The 6000-nt window shown below is 43.6% G+C and overlaps 1 protein-coding gene across 2 annotated transcripts in view; it reads left to right on the top strand.

The window, feature by feature from the left end:
- Nucleotides 1-333: 333 nt before the first annotated feature.
- FAXDC2 (fatty acid hydroxylase domain containing 2) overlaps nucleotides 334-6000 on the top strand; it is a 42753-nt gene continuing 37086 nt past the window's right edge. The window contains exon 1 of one of the 2 annotated variants that reach the window (XM_084839233.1): nucleotides 334-448. The gene's annotated coding sequence lies outside the window, so the exon portion shown is untranslated. The remainder of the gene's footprint in view (nucleotides 449-6000) is intronic. The other variant, XM_084839234.1, reaches the window with a different exon arrangement.

The following is a 6000-nucleotide window of genomic DNA, read 5'->3' as shown; positions in this document are numbered from 1 at the left end:
GAGAGATCAGTGCCAGAGCCCTTGTGAAATCCCTTTTGAAATCAATATGAGTGGTCGATTGTTCAATGCTGACATTGTCCCCTGTGATATAAATATTTCTAAGTGGTATAAGTCTGTCTCCATGCCACTAAAGTTTTAACAAATGGCTTATTAGTACAAAAAGAAGTATTTCTTCTAGATCTTATGTTATTATAATCTACCTGGACATACACTTCTTACGAGATGACACATTGGCCAGCATGAATAATGCCCTTATCTGTAGCTTCATGTATGAGCTTTGTAGAATGAGACAAGTCAGCTGCTTGCTTACATACCCGCCCCTCCTGTGTTGCCAGCAACTGTGATACATTTGCCAAAGCCAGCAGCAGCAGCAACAGAGGGGGAAGAAGGCAGGCGCCGTGATTTTGATGGACTTTCTTGCCGGGAGCACAGAGTTCTCGCCTGTGAGGTAAGCAAGCAAAGACTAGACAGGTAAATAGCTGCTTTCGTTTTCAGTTCCTAAATTAATTTTCAGAATAAAAGTAACTGCAAAGGCGAGAGAGGAAGACTCCTAGGACAGTCAACTTTTGAAGTGAAATAGTACTTGCTTTGTAAGTACTATTTGTAGATTAGTACTTAGATTTGTAAATAGTGAATGATAATATAAGTGAAGTCTTGTGCACACTTTCTTGGGAATAAGTAGCATTGGACTTGGTAAGATTTAGAGTAAACCTGCATAGAATTATACTCTTTATCCCACCAAACATACAGTGCAATCTTATACATGTCGATTCAGAAGTGAATCTTATTGAGTTTGATAGGGTTTACAGGTAACTGGGCATAGGACTGCAGTCTTACTGACACTTACTTCCAGCTAAACCTGCACAGAGCTGGGCTACATGTAATTTTTTCTGAGCAGTCGCTTAGCTCCATTGAGTTTTTCAGCACCAGGAGACAATCCAGGATTGTGGCCAGTAAGATACCACACAGTGCAATGCATCTAGGAATAATTATCATCTGCATGGTAAATGATTTACCCTATAAATTAGTTCTCAGAATTTTGGACTGTTAATGGGCTGCAGGTTACAGCCAGAAGAAAAGAAGGCATAGCTCCCAAGGATATGTTTAATCTCAGATGGATTATTTTTGTGTAACTTGAAAGTTAGAATGTTTGCTCCACCTTAAACTAACAGGAGATAAACCAGCAAAAGGGGTTGTGTATCAGGTGCTGCTAGACTTTAAAAAATCATGTAGAACTAATACTGGTATCCTTCTCCCTGACTACTAGAGATGCTGGTCAGACGAGAAAGTTCTATCTAAGTCAGCCTTCCTCAACCTGTTGCCCTCCAGATGTGTTGGACTACAACTCCCTGCATCCCCTGTCTTGCATGAGGGGTGCTGGGAGTTGTAGTCCAACACATCTGAAAGGCACCAGAATGAGGAAGGCTGATCTAAGGCATTCACCACTCGGTTCCCAATCCTCCTACCCAAATCAATGAGGTAACTTCAGAGGACCAGTCTTGGATCTGGTGTTTTATACTGGATTGGGGAATGGCCAGGTATGTGCAGAGTGAATGATGGCAGGATTGCTGAAGCTCTGGAGAAGCTCCAGAGTAGATTTCTTAAGTCTATTCTAGCACTCCCTGGGGGGACCCCAATGGCTCTGCTGCAGATGGAGGTTGGCTGCTCTTTTATTACTGCAAGAATTCATAGTTGCCTCTTGAGATTTCATTAAAGGATCTTGGCCCTGCTGATGCAGTGGCTAGTAAGGGTGGCATATACTAGTACTCATCCAATAGATATACATGTTCAATTGGTTAACTCCCTGAAAGCCCTTTGTAATGTGGGGTGGCTAAGTGATGTGGGCCAGCTGAGTAAGAGAAATATCAGCCACGGGGTATTTGCTTGGGATGCTCTTCATGACGTTGGGACAATTCAAACCTTAAATATCGTGAAATAGCTCCCTCAGCTTAGAAGGGCCCATGATAAAGCGAAACATTTGGATGATCTGATTCTCCTAGCACAAAGACACATGTTTCCTGAGTGACATTTTTGTGTGATGCCTTCAGCTGTGGTGGAAGAACACTGCAGCATAGTCCCCAGTGAGTGGCGGGCATGTCCAAAATGGCCACGTCAGATTGAGGATTTGCTGCATCGCCTCCTGGATTGCCCCTTGTTCAGTGGCATTAGAGTTAAATTTATAGCGGGTATCCTAAGAACTCCTTTCCCAATTTTGAACCACTCGGTTGTTCCATGTCTGGTTCTTACTGTTGCTTCTTGACCCCTGTACAGGTTTCTCAGGAGACAGGTAAGGTGGTCTGGTACTCCCATCACTTTAAGAATTTGCCACATTTTGTTGTGATCCACACAATCAAAGGCTTTAGTGTAGTCAATGAAGCAGAAATAGACGTTTTTCTGGAATTCTCTTGCTTTCTCCATGATCCAGCGAACGTTGGCGATTTGATCTCTAGTTCCTCTGCCTCTTCGAAACCCCACTTGTACTTCCGGTAGTTTTCGGTTCGCATATTGCTGAAGCCTAGCTTGTAGGATTTTGAGCCATGAAATTAAAAGACGCTTGCTCCTTGGGAGGAAAGCTATGGCAAACCTAGACAGCATAGTAAGAAGCAGAGACATCACCCTGCCGACAAAGGTCCGTATAATCAAAGCTATGGTTTTCCCAGTAGTAATGTATGGCTGTGAGAGCTGGACTATAAGAAAGGCTGAGCGCCGAAGAATTGATGCTTTCAAACTATGGTGCTGGAGAAGACTCTTACGAGTCCTCTGGACTGCAAGGAGGTCAAATCAGTCAATCCTAAAGGAAATCAACCCTGAGTGCTCATTGGAAGGACAGATACTGAAGCTGAAGCTCAACTATTTTGGCCACCTAATGCAAAGAGAAAACTCTCTGGAAAAGACCCTGATGCTGGGAAAGACTGAAGGCAAAAGGAGAAGGGGACGGCGGAGGTTGAGATGGCTAGATAGCATCACCGATGCAATGAATATGAACTTGAGCACACTCCGGGAGAGAGCGCAGGACAGGAAGGCCTGGCGTGCTATGGTCCATGGGGTCACGAAGAGTCGGACACGACTGAACGACTGAACAACAACAAAATCCTAAGAACTCTTGAATTTGCTTCAGATGTACAAACAGTCTGTTATCTGCTTTCAGACATAGGTGCGGGAAGTACCTATAGAGTATTGACGTTTGCATTATCAACAAAGAAAATCAGAGCAAACTTGGCTGGTATGTTGGGGGAAGCTGGAGCTTGGAATCCATACTGTCCTGTATACATTTTTCTCCTTTTTTTACTTTCTCTTTCCCAGTTATCTGTATTTTTTAATGTGATGCTCCTTTTGTCATGGCTTTTGGCTTGTAGAATAAAATGCGAATGTATCTGACTCATTGTCACACACAGATCACTATCTGATCGGGTTTGGCCTATATACTGCCTCAGGCATCCACAGGGATGGTAAACTAGTTTTGATGGTTTCCTGATGTCTCTATGAGATTTTCCCACAGATGTGGTTGGCAATCCTGCCAAAACCCTAGTTCAGGGGTGGGAAACATCCAGCCCATGGCCCAAATGTGGACATGTAGACTCTCCCAAGGTCACAGCCCTAAGTCATAGACCACACCTTGCTCTGGGTCATTGATGTTATTTATTCCACCCTGCTCTGCCTCCCAACTTCAATGCTGATGGACAGAACATTGCACAAGTTGGGGAAGGTGAAGTCTTGGATGCAAATGTCTTTTCCCACCTGTTGCATCCTGAACACACACATAACTCCACAGAACTCTAAAGGTCACATCCCTAACTCAAACAGACGAGATTTGCCTGTCTTAGTATATTGACTACAAGATAAGTGAGCATGTTTTTGAACACATCAACACCCAAGTTCTACGTTTCCCTAACAGGCACTTCCTCATTAATCTCAGGGCTTATTTTGGCTGTGAGGTTGGTCTCCCGCATCTCCCAAACAAAGACTTCATGAGGCGGGTCCTGGTGATGTTCCAATTCTAGAAATAATTTTCCATCCCTGGTGCCTCTGGAATAGTCTACATACAAGTAATTTGGGACAACAAACCTTGGATTTTAAAAATAAAGCCATTCTCCAGACGAGGTTAAGCACTTTATAGTCCTATTGATTTCAGTGGGAGAGAGTTAAACATGTGCTTAACGTCCCTGCTTTCGTTAGATTGTGCCCAGATTAAGGTACAACATGGACCCCCACAATGGAAGGCGAAGTTCAACTGTTTACAACAGAATGTACAAAAAGGCACAGGTTACACATTATAAGCCTATGCTGCTCCATTTTACTGCCCCTTGATTTTTTTTATTGTAGTTGGAAGTGTTGTTAATGCTGGGTTTTAATGTTGTGTTTTTAATATTGTATTTTAATATTGTGAGCCGTTGAGAGATTTTATGATATTCAGCTATATGTAAATGCCACAAACAAACAAACAAATAAATAACTCCACCTTCTTTTGTCTCTGGTCCCATCCACTGCTGGAATGTGAATCCCAACAGATTTCAACTAATATCATGAGGACCTTGACAGGAAAAAAAGGTTCCCCATCCTTGCCTTGTCTCCACTTGGAGTGAGGAGATGCCTTGCCCCTCAGTATGATTGCTCCCAAAATTCCTTGCCCGAATCATAGCTATTTTGGCTCGCTGGAATTCTGAGGAAATGAGGGCAATGAAATGGTTGGGTCAATGACTACAGCACTAATGTCAGAAGACTTGGAGCTTCCTTCATGTAGGCTCAGGGGATCAACTGCAGGAGCCCTTGAGGTCCTACTTTGACCAATTTGTTTCATGGCCATCATGGATCACTGCCTTGTTGTGGCGAAGGGGCTTGCGTAACTCAGTGAAGCCATAAGCTATGCCGTGCAGGGTCACCCAAGACGGACAGGTCATGGTGGAGAGTTCTGACAAAATGTGGTCCACTGGAGAAGGAAATGGCAACCCACTCCAGTATTCTTGCCAAGAAAACCCCATGGAACGTATCACAAGGCTAAAAGATATGACGCCGGAAGATGAGCCCCTCAGGTCGGAAGGTGTCCAATATGCTACTGGGGAAGAGCAGAGGGTATTTCCAAGTAGCGCCAGAAAGAGTGAAGCGGCTGGGCCAAAGCCGAAAGGACACTCAGCTGTGCATGTGTCTGGTGGTGAAAAGAAAATCCGATGCTGTAAAGAACAATATTGTTTAGGAACCTGGAATGTCAGATCAATGAATCAAGGTAAGCTGGAGGTGGTCAAACATGAAATGGCAAGATTGAACATCGACATCTTGGGAATCAGCGAACTAAAATGGACAGGCATGGGCGAATTTAATTCAGGTGACCATCATATCTACTATTGTGGGCAAGAATCCCTTAGAAGAAATGGAGTAGCACTCATAGTCAACACAAGGGTGGGAAAAGCAGTACTGGGGTACAATCTCAAAAATGATAGAATGATCTCAGTACGAATCCAAGGCAAACCATTCAACATCACAGTAATTCAAGTCTATGCCCCAACCACTGAGGCCGAAGAAGCTGAGGTTGATCGGTTCTATGAAGACCTACAACACCTTCTAGAACTAACACCAAAAAAAGATGTCCTCTTCATCATAGGGGATTGGAATGCTAAAGTAGGAAGTCAAGAAATCACCGGGATAACAGGCAGGCATGGCCTTGGTGTACAAAATGAAGCAGGACAAAAGCTAATAGAGTTTTGCCAAGAGAACATGCTGATCATAGCAAACACTCTTTTCCAACAGCACAAGAGGCAACTCTACACATGGACGTCACCAGATGGTCAATATCGAAATCAGATTGATTATGTCCTTTGCAGCCAAAGATGGAGAAGCTCCATACAGTCAGTAAAAACAAGACCTGGAGCTGACTGTGGCTCAGATCATGAGCTGCTTCTTGCAAAATTTCGGCTTAAATTGAAGAACGTCGGGAAAACCACTAAACGGTTCAGGTATGACCTAAATCATATCCCTGATGAATATACAGTGGAGGTGAGGAATAGA

Source organism: Heloderma suspectum, chromosome 2 (genome assembly GCF_057233095.1).
Source record: "Heloderma suspectum isolate Gila_16-S chromosome 2, 16-S_ref, whole genome shotgun sequence".
NCBI classification, from domain to species: Eukaryota; Metazoa; Chordata; class Lepidosauria; order Squamata; family Helodermatidae; genus Heloderma; species Heloderma suspectum.
The sequence above is the reverse complement of the archived record's forward strand: the minus strand, read 5'-3'. Positions and strand labels throughout refer to the sequence as shown.